A 15,990-nucleotide genomic window follows, 5' to 3' on the forward strand; every position below is an offset into this window, starting at 1 on the left:
ATATCAGGACAATAGTCAGGAAAGAAGGGTGATAGTGAGGATCACTTCTACTCTCAAGGGCTGAAGTGGGTTTCTCACCAGTAGGTGCTGAGAGGGCATTATCTACAGGGCCAGACGACTCAAGTAGTGAGCTATCCACCTATATGACTAGGGCACTCAACACTTCTATAAGGATCTTTTGACGTGATTTGCAAACACTTCTTAATTAATTTCCACAAGCCCTTTGTTGGCAATGGGAAATATTTTTATTCCTACAGCAGGAATGAAAATTCAACATGGAGAAGATTCAGTCAAAACTTCCTTGGGGAAGAATTAAACCGAGAGTTTCTTGATTCCTGATAGAAACGGGATGACTGACAATAGACATAGGGTGGTGGGTGAATTTTGGTGTACAAGGAGACGACTAAACATATACTGCCTTTTTAAAGCCGTCTACAAGTTGCCAAAACAGTGAAAAATCTGCCATTTCCTGATGGTTCAGTTTAGCTATGATGCCCTCTGAAACTGAGCATCATGGTGACACTCTCAGTTTTCCCTCTATTTTCAAACATCATATCACAGATGGGCATTCCCAGTTTGAAACTACCAGGCTCAGGATTAAAAACACGGTTAAAGCCTGTGATATGAGTATTTTTTAAAATTCTGATCTTGCTATAAAGTGCTAGAATGTAATGCAATAACCTATAGGACACTGACATTTGATTATTCTGCTCAGCTGTGATACTACCCATGAGTAAAGTAAGGCCAGTATACTTATTATATAACTTGAAAGGTACATTGACTTTGCCTAGCTCCAAGAAATAGGATATGTTGAACAAACTTTGATGATCTTACTTCCAAGGGAAAAAGAAAATAGTGAGACAATTTCATTTATTATTTTTAAATGGCCTTCCATAAATACGAGTAAAAACAAGTGGCCAAACACACTTTTATTACAGAGAAAGTTCTTCTTCCACCTGTATAGAGAGATGCATTGGGAAGAAATATTAACGATATCACCTTCTTGGCAATTAATCTCTTCTAAAACTGAAGTTGCTGAGGTCTGTACACTTATAACTAGTAACCATAAATAAAAATAAAAAGTCAGGGGGAGAGGGAAAGTGCATATCCAAGTCTTGAATGCATATAGTGCTAACACAGTAGCAGACTGTAAAGGATTAAAAAATAATGCCAGGGATGCTCATGTAATTAGAAATCAGGACAAAAAATAATTCATATCAACATCAGAGAAAGAAATTCAAATGAACTTAAATCACGCTAACAATGTACTAAGATATTCAGGTGGGAGTTGAGAAGCAGCAGAAAATGTCAATATATACCGCACAAGGGAGACTGGCAGGGTGAGGGGCTGAATGCATATAAAAAAAGCACACCTTCTTCGATGCTACTTCCTGAGCACGTAGGATGTACATTCCAGAGTGTTTGCATAAAGGAGGCATCCACTTGTATGTTACCATTTGACATTGAGAGATGCTGCAGCATAAACAGAAATGAGACATCCTTTAAATCACCAGGCCAGTCCTGACAGAAGCAGCTCACCTAGAATTTCAAGGATTGAATTAAACAGTCCTACTGTCATCTGGCTCTTTCTACATAGCCTGTGGGGAGATGGCTCCACCCAATCTAGAAGCAGCTTCAAAGTGGGACACTTGATTCAGGGAAGAGGAAGTATTCAGCTACAGAGGTGGCAGACAAGTGTTGACTTCACCCTCTCAGCTAGACCCCAGATTCAACAGGAAGTTTTAATATGTCCATTCCTGATAGGAGAATGGAACTCACAAATGGGAAAAATTACTCCAGACTTTGATCTAGGCAAAGTAAAATCTGCCAACAGGATTGGTGCTGAGAAGCTTAAAAAGTTCTGACATTTCTCTGATCTTCAGGCATCCCCCTCCCTACAAGGGGCTGATGTCAACGATGCTTGCCTGGTACCCACCCCCAGGTGCAAAATCTCACCTATGTCTTCCAATCACTGTGACATTCCACCTGCTGAAACATTTGAAATTCTCTTCCTTTTTCCAACATAAACTCATTTTACCATACCCCATTCTTTCTGGCTTGTTCTTCACTGGACAAGAGTTAAGCAACGTGATAAATTCACAGTAATGGTAGCTAATGTGTAAACAGTTGGATTTTTCAGGAAGTGCCTGGGGCATTTAAGCAGAGTGTGCTGGCACTGTATCTTAATCTCAAAGGATAACTAACAGTAAAATTCCAGGCCCCATGATAATCTGGCAGGAGAGAGAATTTATCACCTCTCAGGAATACTGTGTAAAGGTATCTTATCCCACCCAGCCTGCTGTGGCTCTATCCTTGACCATCTATTCCTAAAGGAAAATATTCTGAAAATGAAAGACAACTGTGTTAGGAGGTACTTACAAGGTATCTTTCAGAGGACACACTGACAAGGATGAGGTCATCGCCAATTCGAACTTTCTCTCCCTCAGACCTCTGTTTGGAAGCAGGATGTATGGTCCACCAACAGGCTTCTCCTACATAAAGGCTCCTTGAGTTAGTCATTGTTTCATAGAAGCCAGTGTCCCTAATTCTGCCCCTCATTCTCCTTCCTCCTGATGATAATCTCTCCCTGTCTCTCACACACACACATACACACACACACACACACATGCTTCAGACCTCAATTTCTATTAATCTATAGGCATTCCAGTTAGCCCCACATCTGTTCTTGACTATGTTTATCACCTTCATTTTCTCTAGAGACAGAAAGACAGTGTTTAGGACAGATATCGGAGGCCAGAAACTATAGAAGCCTTTGAGTATTTTTAATACATATAGATAAATGCTTTCTTCAAAGGCACTTAAAATTCTTTGTTTTAAGAACTGACTTCATTGGTCTACTGACCACTTACAGACTTTTATTTTTGCCCCTTCCCATGAAATTCTACTAAAACATCAGTAATTCTACTACAAAAGTCAGAGATTTTCAAAAGGCCTAAATCGACAAGGACTAAGACAGCAGGTGAGAAGTTGATAGCAAAAAAAAAAAAAAAAAAAAAAAAAAGAAACTAACATTTTGGAAAATGGAAAGCAGACAGATGCTTTTAGCCAAGAGAAAACTAAAACTCAAGTCTTTGGGTAAGAAAATGGAGAAGTTTCTCTCAAGAAGTAAGGCCATTCCTTCTGCATATTCCCCAGAAACTGTCTGGAATTGGAGGCAACAGCTACTTGTGAAGGCAGCAGTAGAAGACGGCATTGAAAACAGAAGAATTGTCTAAAAGTTTTAAAGGAAGATTTAACCCGTGCGTCCTCTTCTCTATCCTGCATGACTCTTCCCCCCCCACCCTACAGATGATCAGAAGTTTAATCCATGGAATAGCAAACCATTGAAGAACTGGTTTTGGAAATACCAGACACTGTCAGACAAGGAAGTAAAGAGTATTGCTGAATATAGAGAATCACTAAAATTTTACCCCCTAATTAGTGAAACCCCAGCTCCCTTCCCTTTGCCTCCATACCTCAGCTTCCAGAATGCTAGCTGTGATACTGAACTGCCCCCACCCAAATTTGAGGACTAATCTTTAGGGAAGCCAACGACTCAAGACAAAAGATAGTGCTGTGTGGGTGTCTCCAGCGAAATACCTAGTCCCTGCTAGATTACTCAGAAGTGAGGCTTAACAGGTGGCAAGCCACAGCCACATACTCAGAGCTTCCCATCAGCTTTTACTGCCTTGATCTAAACATGAACGAGACCAAGGATCACCTGACATCTGAGGCAAGTCTCTAACATGAATGACAGGAACAAACCAAAAAGGGTGGAAAGGGACTTGGAGAAAACGAAAATTACAGAGAGCCAAAGGAAACAAAAAAATATATAATTAATACTCTCAGAGAAACAAGAAAAAGTTACAGTCATGAAGCAGCTATGGAAGTACCCATGAAGGATCCCTTCAAAGAAAAAGAAAAACTCTTTGATCCTGAAAGAGAAAGAAACAAGAGGGTTATAGGGTAAAGTTGAAAAATTCTCTCCAAAAGAAGGAAAACATATTAGAAATAGGAGTGAAAAGAAAATTAGAAAATCAATCTAGAGGACTTCCAGAAAGCAAGAGCAGAAAACAAAGGGAGGAAATTAACAAAGAAATAGTATTAAAATTTTCCCAAAGCTGGAAGACGACCATTTTCGTCTTGAAAATGTATACAGAGTCCCTAGCACAGTGGAGAAGTGAGACCAGAGTGTGTTACTGTGAGACTGAGAATACAAAGGATGAGATCCATGCCCAGACATAGCACGAGGAATTTCAGATGCCAGGGCAAAAAAGAAGATCTAAGTAGCTCTCAGAAAATATAAACAGGTCACACACAAAGGATCAGGAATCAGAAAGTAGGCATCTCGACAGCCAGATCATAAGCTAGAAGAAAACAGAAGAAAACCTTCAGGATGCTGGGAAAAAAAAAAAAATGTCACATGTAGAATACTATGAATTACTTGTAAAGCTGGAATTAAGAAACTTTCAGACGACAATTTACCTCCCATGGATCTTTTCTGTAAAAGCTACTGGATAATGGTCTCCACTAAAGTGGTGTGGTAAACCAAGAAGGGAGAAAAACATGAGATTCAGGAAACATGGAATCTAGCTGAGAGGCAAAGGGAATTTCCTGGATGATGGTGGATGTTTCTAAGAAGATGAAACTGACAGAAGAGCTAATATGATCCAATCCGATCAGGGGTGAGTTTCAGTTCTATGGGAACCGAGTCTTAGAAATGAGTGAATGACTGGGTCACAGAAAATAAAGCAAACAAGGCAATTATTAACTACTGGAAAACTCAAAAGTAATACAATAAAGTGAACTGATCATAGTATATCATGAGTCTCATTTGCAAATAAAAGTCACAGTTATATCAATGTAAGCAGTTAATATTGATTGGGTAGTTACATAAAAAATAGATGTAAATATAATGGAAGGGTGGAAAGAGAAGACAGGGAAGAGGGGAGCATAAGAGCTAAATTTTTATTATTCATTTAGGACATCAGTAGATCATGCCTAATCTGGAAAGAATGACTCAATAGCAGCATACTACATTTTTCATAAACAAGTGGTGAAAAATACTAGAGGAGGGGGCCGGCCGGGTGGCATAGGGGTTAAGTTCACGTGTTCCGCTTTGGCAGCCTGGGGTTTGCCAGTTCGGATCCTGGAATGGACCTACTCACTGCTCATCAAGCCATACTGAGGCGGCATCCCACATAGAAGAGCTAGAAGGACCTACAATTAGGATATACAACTGTGTACTGGGGCTTTGGGGGAGAAAAGAGAAAAAGAGGAAGATTGGCAACAGATGTGAGCTCAGGGCCAATCTTCCTCAAAAACAACAACAACAAAAAACTAGAGGAGCTGAAAGTGGATGCCCCAGAGGGGTAGAACACAGACAGATAGGGCAGGAGACCGATGTTTTCAATAAGCCCAGAAGCGCTATTTATTTCTTTAAACTATGTACAGGTATTACTTTGGTTAAATAAATTTGATTATTTTGATTAAATTAAAAATTTCATGACAAAAGAAGTTGACCTCTACATTTGAAGGGGAAAATGATATGTGTATTCATTACCTACTCTGGACCACCAAAGGCATCTGAGATGAAGTGGGTCTGTAAAGAGGCACATGAGAGAAGAGTATACCTGTTCTCGTGCCCTCTCCCAGGAACAAGCTGGTGATCTGGAGCCCAGGGATGGGGCCATTCCCCAAATCAATAGGATATGGGCCAGTCGATGGCCCTAAAATACATAACAGTACTTTCAGTGTTTTTTTCCATGTTTTTTCCCTCCTAAGTCTAATTCTAAAGCTATGTCTAAATGTTAAAAACAAAACAACAAAAAATCTTTACAAGGAGAAAAAGAAGAACTCAGTAACCAAAATTAAGGGCAAAATAGTCACCAGTTCTGTTACGTAAGTCAAATCATTTATGATCCACTGTGCAAGGGGAAAGAATTCCAGAAGTGTTCAAGAAACTGCTTCCAAACTTCTCCTCACATTCTCCTAGACATTCAACTCAACGATTGAGCATTTTACTCGTCTTCAACTCAGAAGAGGTTTCTGAGCCAAAAGTGCATTCATGGAATGACCTGAGTAAGAACCAGAATGTGATTCTGTTGGATTCTGAGTGAATCTCCTCCCGGAGTGGGAAAACTCAGACCAGGCAACACTGAAACTCCTCTGAGCTGTATGTGCATTCTCTATCTCTCTCACAAGTACCAAGCCAGCCTTTTTTTTTTTTTTGGTGAGGAAGATTGGCCCTGGGCTAACATCCGTGTCCATCTTCTTCTACTTTATATGTGGGACACCGCCACAGCATGGCTTGACAAGTGGTGTGTCGGTCCCCGTCTGGGATCCGAAACTGTGAACCCCGGGCTGCTGAAGTGGAGCATGGGAACTTAACTGCTACACCACTGGGCCAGCCCCCAAGCAAGCCTTCTTCAAGGAGAATATGAAATGGGTTAGGGGTGAGGAATGTAAAATAAATTATTTTCGTGAACACCTGGTCAATCTTTTTCCCCGTCTTCTGCCAAGTCAGCTTCTGATCAGCCAACTTGAACTTCGGTTGGTTCATGTGTTTTCCTGGTCTGCCAGCAGAATTCACATCAAGTCTGATTTTAGGAATTTAGGAAAAAGTGTTGGAAACAGTACTATTTCCTGCTTCTATTTTCCCTCTATTTTTTATTGGAGGTTCCAATAATTAAATAAAATAGATTTTTTGAACACACGACTAGAAAGTGGTATTTCTCAATTTCTTCCCAACTCTCAAAAAAGTTATTTTACTAATATAAATAGAATGACCATATATGACTTTTCCGATTATGTACTCCAAGACTGACAGCTGGTTTATATTTAGAAGCCAACTTACATTCAGGGAGTATGGCACTTCACTCATTTGTAATTTTCAGCAAAGGTTGAGAACACCTTAGAGGAAATTATATTTTAAGAATAACACTTTAGCTGAAAACAAAGCAACCTCAAATCAAATTCAAATATAATCTTATTTTAGAGAAAAAAATATAATGGGCAGAGGCAGGCTCACTCTTCTGCTTTGTATAAAAACAAGAAGAGGAGGATGAGAGAAGGGGTCCTGCTCAGGCATTCTTAGGACACTACTGTGCATGACGCAGAAACAGCAGATGCACATGGTTTAAACTCTGGATTTTGTTTTTTTTCTAGATCATCTGTAAAATCAGCTAATCTGGATCAGTCCCTTATGACTGGAACAGTTTTAGAATAACAGCATGAATTTGTTCTTTTTTGTCCTTCTTTGGCTACCAAACAACGCAACCCTCCTCCGATTTGGGGGAAAATGTCATGATATCAAGGACTGTATCCAAGTGAGACTCTTCCTGCAGTGTGACCCAGGCTCTTTTCTCTTCCCTGGCCTCTCTTTGCTCCTGCCCTTTTTCCAAGCCTGGGGCTTCAGCGTTAGAGCAGATTCTACCCAACATTCTTCCAGTAAATGCTCATTCTGCTTGAGTTAACCTGAATTAGTTTCTGCTGTTTGCAACCAAGAATCCTGATTGGTATCTAGCAAGACCTCTAAATGGAGTAGAAATTCTATATGTAATGCCCTTGACAGATGGTCAGATTACCCATGACTATTTCAGCCACAGGGAGCATGCTACAACCCAAGGCCAGCTGTTTCTCTGCTGGATAATAGCAGATATTACTACACAGTGGTTTCCTTCACTGAGGTGAAATATGCCTCCTCTCAACTTCTACCCATTGCTCCATTGGTCTTTGGGACAACCCACAGCAAGTCAGCCCTTCCTTTGATACTAGAACTATAAATATTTGTAGATAGTTAGCTCAGTTCTCTGTTCCTCATGTCTAGTTTCCAGGGAGAACATGCATCATCCTGGTTGCCACCTTTCTTAAGATCCATCTCTTGACTGTCAATATTTTTGACTGAACCAAAAAAAAAAAGCCCGTTTTTACCACAGTATATGATATATAGCACTGGTGGTAGAGGACAATTCAATGACACTGAATCATACAGTAAGAAATTTATTTTCTTTTCATGACTCTATAAGCCCTCTGATTCCATCAGAGAAAGGTTTAAGTTTGGAGCTTGTGTATCATCAACACTTTTCTAATATTTGCCAATATCTCTTCAATTATTTAATGACATGGTTTTTCTTTCCATATTTACTTTTATGGCAGGCAATATCAATTTTCTGCTTATAGCAATGATATAAGTTTTGTCTATAAAATTTTAAGTACAAAAGTAAGTAAATTTAATGAAAAATACAAAGCAAATGATAATAAAGGAGATGCACTGGAATGGCAAAAACCGCGATGGTGGATGGCCTTGACTAACATTTGGGAAACATTGCTTTAGAAAGAGCTGGTTCACTGCAGAATAATGGGACTACTCCTTTGATCTAGACACCATACTTCATTATGTAAGCCCTTATTATGCTAACTTTGTTTTTTATCGGTTAATCATTACCATTGGTTCTTAGCAGGAATAACTTCTCTACTTATTTTCAGTACCTAACCCTAAAAAAGTATTTTTCTTTGAGACTCTGGCAGACTGTGCTTAAAGCATTACGTTGTCCTTCATTCTTAGTTTCTACATTTCCATCACATGTTCTTTCTTTATTACTCTCCAAAATTTAATCAGACCTATTTCTTGACCAGGTTGGTTTAGAATCCCAAATGAATAATATACTCAGTATCCTTCTCAAAAGCCCTTCGCCCAAGACGCCACTGAGCAGAAGCTCTGGGAACGTTGACTTACCCGTGGCGTGTTCCCGTAGACCGACATCAAAGGCAAGTTTATCTGTCTGGGATCTTGATGTAGTCAAACATGTTAGATACTGTGAAACAAGAGCAGATGCTAGTGAAGTCACACTCTTCTGTCAGGTCTCGGCATCTCACCACTAGCTGGCTTCCAGTTGTCAATTTCCACACTGAGCTACTGTGAAAAGGGCTTGTTTATCTTGTTCATGGGTACAATGCTTTTGGAATATACTTTTATAATATTTTTAAAACCTCGAAAATGTTCTTATCTGATGACCCAGTGATTTAACTTATAGGACTGTATGTTATGGAAATAAGTTTGAACTCTTAAATATGCTTTAGCTCAAAGATATGCTGAGAAACTTTTAAGTTGGGAACAATATAGATGCAACATAAATGACCAACAATAATGAGAAACTTTGATAAACTTTGGTACTTCATTTTATGGAATATTATATTACCATTAAGAGTATTTATCAAGAGTGTATAACAGCATGGAACTTTTACAAAATGATATATTTGTATAGTTAACATATATGCAAAATCTAAATGCCTAGCAACCAGGCTAGAAGGAATTACACCAAAGTGGTAACAGAAGTTGTCTTTGGACAGTGAGAGGGACCATGATAACTCCCCCACTTCTATTCGTTTTCTGTCTTCCAAACTTTCTGTGAGCTTTAGAACTTCTCAAATAATGTCTATGGCTTTTTTTTTCTAACTATAAAAATACATGTGCATATAAAACAAAAATAATTTTTAAAATAACTTAATAAAGGAAAAAAACCCATGGCCTATTTTCGGCCTCCTTTATTGACTGGGACAGCAGCTGGTCCTAGAATTAGACCGGGAGGCAGAAATGCACTTGGAACGTGCTTTGTGAGTTACACTTCCAGTTCTCCACAACAGGAAAATGGAGAATCATTGCATTGTAAGAAGTCATATCTCACAGGCTTTATTCTCAGAGCTGCTCCTAAAAGGAACTAGTGGGTATAGAGTTTATGTTAAATGTGAGTGAGATTTTTGGGGAACATGGGGCAGTAAATTTAATGACAACGTAAGTCTTCATATCTCTACCATGATGTTAGCCTGAGTTTTCCAAGCCCTGAGGTGTGCTGTTCCAGATTTTGTTTACTCTAGTTAGGTTGAAAAAGAGAAGTATTAGGGTTTTATTTACCCCATGGATAAGCACCAGATTCGGAAACATAAATGATCACCTCTCAAGTCTAGAGACTGTCAGGGTACAAATGTCCCCATCTCCTGCTCAGATAACCTGCCATTTGGTCATTTTTTTTCTCTGTCCTTTGCCACAAAGGACTACAACAGATGAATGTTTGGGCTGAAAAGGTCAACTTCTTACCAGTGCTCAGGCAAAAAAAAAGTGCTGCAATCAATAAATTATTTAAGAGGCAGTTGCTGTTCCCACTGCCAATTTGATAATTCAAGCTTTGAGATGAACTTTGCAGTATGCTGCAGGTGTAGATGTGTGAAAATTGAGTCTTGAATTAATGTAACAGTTTTCCACCAGGGCTAGAGAAAGAAGACAAATCTTCCTTACACTGATAGCAAGTGAGGATGATATCTGTAGAAACTGGGAGTAAATGTTATTAGTGTTGGCACATATTGTACTTAATTGAGGTCACAATATTCTCCTTAATACTCCCTGCAAAAGATCTACAATATCTTTATTTTACAAATTATATTCATTTAAAAATTGAAAAAAAATTTTCAAGTTACATTGAGTTATTACCCTTTTGGTTAATTCCGGTTCTAGATCCCCAATTAAGTTATAGCCTGATCAGCTTTCTGTGACTGCTTTGCTCTTTATCTTTCTCCTGCCTCTGGATTAACACAATACCTTCAAATTCTTTTAGGACTGAAGGCAATGGATATTATTTCATATCCCTTAGCTAGTAAAAGAGAAGAAATTTCACAAAAACCCCATTTGGTTGATTTTTCGTCTATGCTGGTTGTCTATGTATACGCAAGAAATCAGCTATGTTTTCAAAGCCAAATAAACCCTGGTTTATTTGACCATCAATTCAACAAATATTTATTGAGCATCTAGTGTGTCAAGGTACTGCACTGAGTGGGGTTAGGTTTAGTTAAATAAAAAAAAAAAGACATAGTCCTTTTTCTCATGGAATGGGGAGGAGGGTAGTCAGACATTAAGCAAACACAAATATATAACTGCAAATTGAGATAAATCATATGAAGGAAATGCTAAGACAATAATGTGCTATAATTATTTATGTTCCAAATTACTTCCACTGTTAACCTGATCTAGACACTTACTGGTTTCCTCTACCTCCTCCCTCCTCATCTTTCCCCTCCTCCTTGAATGGTTAAGAGTGGACATCCTGATGTGCTTACCATTCCGCTGAAAGAGTGCCGCAGGAGAATCGCGTGCCCATAGAGCAGGGTCCTGTGGCCACCCCCTTGTGCTGGCTGTGGGGAATGAGGAGGAAGAATGTCAGCATGGGCCAGTTGTGGCCTGAGAGCAGAGCAGCACAAGAATTCCAGAAGACAGACTACAAAGAAAAGACCCACTGCAAAGCTCCCAAGGGATTCATTCTAGAAGTGAGTGGCCAGCCTACTGGCGGGGGGAGACTCGTGACCACAGCCATGCAACATCCTTGGGAGAGGGTGTGTGGGGCCACATCTCTTCTCCAAAATGGCCCCTGCCCAGGATCAGCAGAAACCCAGAGCTGTTCTACCAGAGAAGCATGTAAATGAGATAGGTACTGCTTACCTTCCTTTGAAACTTCTCAGAAGCGTTCAGAGTGAGAGAGAGAAACAAATGTGATGTAACTACAGCCTAGCGACAGAAAGGCAGTTTGCGGGGCAGGCAGATGGTCACATTCTGTGCTTTGTGGTCTTTTCCTTTCAAGGCACTTGTGCCTTCTCTCCATTCACTTAAATGGGTCCTATTTACCCGGGTTTCACCAACGAGAGATGTGTCTGAAATCTTGGGACTTTAAAAGGGCAACCAGTTGTGCAGAAATAGACCCTTCAGTCGAGGGACCATCTAGGTACCTTCCCTGCCTCACCAGGCAGCTCCACTTTATGTGTTCACTCAGTGGCAGCCCACCCAATAGGAGAGGGACAGGAGGAAGAGACAGCCCAACATAAAGCCACTGGTGTCTGCTTCTTACTTTTTCCTTTAGTCTGTTTCACACATCACTATCTGAACTGAACAGTACATGATATGAGACAAAACTATTACTTAGTCTAGTTATAGGTGAGTGGGTAACATGGAAAACTGAAATCTACAGAAAATTCTAGAATTTTTTGGCACCAACATTTTCAACCTTTTACCTAAATCTCTCCCTGTCATGTTAACCTGCCCTCAGAGTCTGTCAAATTTTTTTGATCACTCATCCCTTTTAGGAAAAAATATTTGAGCATAGGCCCCCGTCCCCAAATACACACAAAAAGAGAATCCAAAGCCTGAGATTAAAATCAATCATAAACAGAAATTCTAACATTTTCCTTTTATATGCCAAGGGCACCTCTTATATATTGCATTTTATTCAGAGCTACAGACCAGCAGCCCAAGGGGCTGGTTTGAGGTTCTGCTCCTCTCCCACGTCTACCTTCCATCAGAGCCATGAGCATGGAGGGGAATGGTTGTGATGTGGAGGGCAGGCGGAGGTCTGGAGCACAAGGCTTGGAGTAATTGTGTTTCAACTCTATTTGGATTAACAGAATCACTCTGTCAAAAAGATGATTTTTCATGTCATACAATAAGCCTTAAAAAAAGAAAAAAGATAAGTATGGTATCATGTTTAAAAAAAGCCGATAACTATCTATAAATGTACCTGTGCTTTTCCCTCGGCTATGGAGATATTTAAGTGTTAAAGCTCTCCAGACTTTAATACTATGGAGGAATTAAACATTCTCTGCAATATTTCTAAATTTCTTGAAATCGTTTGAACTTTAGTTGCTGTATTTACAAATATGTCAACAGCTTACATTAAAATTTGTCATACTAAATAACTTTCACATCTTGTCAGTCTAACTGAAATTTTCCCTGTACATTTGTATTACTACAAGGTAACTGATAGCTCATGATGGCTTATGTTGTGGGTGGAGGCTCCCAAATCAGTCCTATGGCTCAAACTGAACTACTGACTAAGTTATATATCCTAGTGTTAACCCTGGGTCACATCTTCCTCCAGTTGGTCTTTGTTCCTATTAACTCTGTGAGTAATATAAGTAAAGAGTCAAGAGTTGCCAATCCCCAAAAGCGGCACTAAAGAGCTTGTGCTCCTCCCCTTCTCAGGCACTGCTGCTAACATCTCCTGATCTTCATTATGGTGCCAACAGAAAAGCAGAGACTTAAATATTCCCCTGGGATTGAATGGGATGTCACCGTGCAGAATCTGGGAGGCTTCACATCCCAACTCCTCTGTCCACTAAGGCAGTGGGTCTTAGATGCTGGTGTACATCAGCTGGTGAAAACATAGGCTGCTGGACCCTACTCCACAGTGTTTGCCTCACTGGGTCTGGGGTGGAGCCTGAGAACTTTCTAAGTTTCAGTGGGCATAACACTGATGCTGCTGGTCCAGTAACCACATTTTGAGAACCTCTGCTTTAAGGGATAATTAAAGCTTTCTAGAAGGATAGAGGAGCTTTTTCTGCAGAAGCTTTGATAATCATCACCCAGGTGAGAGCTACCATTGGGCACATGCATCAGATACTTTACATACCATTAGAGCCCATTCTCACAACTTCTCAAGGTAGGAAGGATTTCCCCCATTTCAAATGTGAGGGATTTGAAGCTCAAAGAGGGTAAGTGTCTTGACTTATGTCCTACAGCTGGATGTGGTGGTGGTGGGCATTGAACTCAGAGTTAACTCCAGAACTTGAGTTCATTTCACTCTACTTTTTATAATATCTCCATTTGCCTACTGTGTACAAAACCAGGGTACAAAGAACCAGGAAGGATAGGATAGAAAGACACCTCCTCAGCTCCTTGATGAAGGTGACTTGATCTCACTGGAATTAAATGAGCTGTAATTGAACGGCAGGCACAGAACCCCCCTAAGTGTTGTACATGAATCATCTCATTTTGTCTTAATTAGTGCTGTGCCATAACTATAGCAATTATCTCCATTTTACAGCAACGTAAACTGAGGCTTAAAGAGGCTAAGTAACTTCTCAAGGTCATACAGGCGCCAAATGCAGAGTCGAGATTTAACCATATGCTATATTGTCTCCCTCTTTGTAGTCTGATAGGGGGACAAGACCTGTGTATAAAAAATCATGTTACAAATAGAAACAACCCACCTGTTAAAAGAGGTGAAGACAAACGGATTAGAATAGACCAGGAGAGTAAAGAGGGTGTTAAGGAATAGCTTTATCAAAAAGGTAGACCCTAACATTCTGGTGGGACTGTTGACATATAATGATGGCAAGAAAGAGGAACCCACAGGGGCAAAGGCCTGGAAGTGGAAAGTATGACGTGCACGTGGGGACCAGTGGATGATTCACTGTTTAGTGTTGGGGTTGATGAAAGGGAATAGCTGGAAACAAGTTAGGATGCAAGTGCAGGGTGGTCAGATTATGGAGGGTTATGATTGACTAGTCCACAGCTAAGGGGACACTGGTGTAGGTTTCTGATAGGAGAATGTCATAATCAAAACTCTACCTTAGGAAGGTAACCCTGACTGCAAAATGGTGGAAGAAGTGGAGGCGTCAAACCCTGGGGGCAGAAAAAGATCATTCTCTCATTCAGTTTCCATGACAACACAAAGAGACTGTGTAGACCAAAAACATGGGAGTCATCCTGTACTCCTTCCTCCCTCTCGTACTCCACAGTCAATCCAAAGCACTTTGGTGCCACCTTCAAAATACATTCTGTATCCAACTACTCAGTACCTGGCTGCTACCTACCAGTCTTGTCCAACCAACTGCCCTGTCTCACCTGGACCATAATAACAGCATCCTAACTCTGCTTCCCGCTGCATCCTCCACCTTTTATAGTCTGAGTTAACATGGCAGCCAGAGCCATGCTTTTAAGATTATCAGTAACATTACTTTCTTGCTCCCCCACCCCAATGGCTTCCTTTCACACTGAGAAGCACAACGTCCTCACTATGGCCTCTAAGGCCCGGCATCAGGAGCTGGCAAATTTTCTCTGTGAAAAACCAGAGAGTAAATATTTTAGGCTTTGCAGGATGCATATTGTCTCTCACATATAGTCTTCCTTTTTATTTTAAACAGCTTTTTCAAATTTAAAAGCCATTCTTACCCTTACATAACCTATATGTAACCTTACCTATACATAAACAGGCCATGGGCTGGATTTGACTTGCTGGCTGTAGTTGCTAATCCCTGCCCTACTTGATCTGGTTCTCTTCCACTTCTCTGACTTTATCACCTCCCAGGAGCATGCTCTCCATCACTCCCTCTGCTCCAGACATATGGGTCTTCCTCTATCCTTCAGACAAGCATGATCCTACTGCAGGGCCTTTGCACATGTGTTTCCCTCTGCCTGGAATGCTCTTCCTCCAATATTCTTATGGCTCATTCCCACTCTTTTTTCAGTTCTGTGCTCAGATATCTCATTAGTGAAGTCTTCTTTGATCAATCCTTCTGAAAGAAAAATCACCCTTACTCTATCACATTTTTCTGCTTTATTATTTCTCATGGCATTTATTATTAGCTGAAATGAATTCATATGTTATTTTTGATATGTATCTACCCTCACTCCTCCTAGAACATAAGCTCCCTGAGTCTTGGTTGTGTTCTCTGCCATATCAACATCCCTTTTATAAGCACCTGGCAAATAGGAGGCACTCATTTTCATACTTAATTCTCATATTTCCTGAATGAATGAACAATAATTGGATGAGATGGTCCTTTTGTCTCCCTTTTACAGATGGGAAAAGAGAAACTGTCCCATAGTCAGCTTGTAAGCAGTGAGCTTGGATTTGAACTTGGGTCTAACTACAAGTCTACTAACCCTTTTCACTATTTGATGCTAATTCTGGAATAACATTCAGGGAAAGATATGATATGCTACACAGAAGACTGCATAGATCTGTTCACAAAGCGGATCCAGGCCTTAGGACTGTGAGACTTCACTGGGATAGAAATCGGTCCCTGCCACAAGTGACCTTGGCTGTCATCATTGGTGCAAAGTGACTACTTGGTACCACCTCAGAGGATGGGAGTGGGGCAGGGCAAAGCTGGTGAAAGGCCCTGATGCCATGTCCAAAGGAAAATGTTCCGCTAGATCATTAATTC

The sequence above is a fragment of the Ceratotherium simum genome, chromosome 3, assembly GCF_057802395.1.
Source record: "Ceratotherium simum simum isolate JZ-2026a chromosome 3, ASM5780239v1, whole genome shotgun sequence".
Classification (NCBI taxonomy): domain Eukaryota; kingdom Metazoa; phylum Chordata; class Mammalia; order Perissodactyla; family Rhinocerotidae; genus Ceratotherium; species Ceratotherium simum.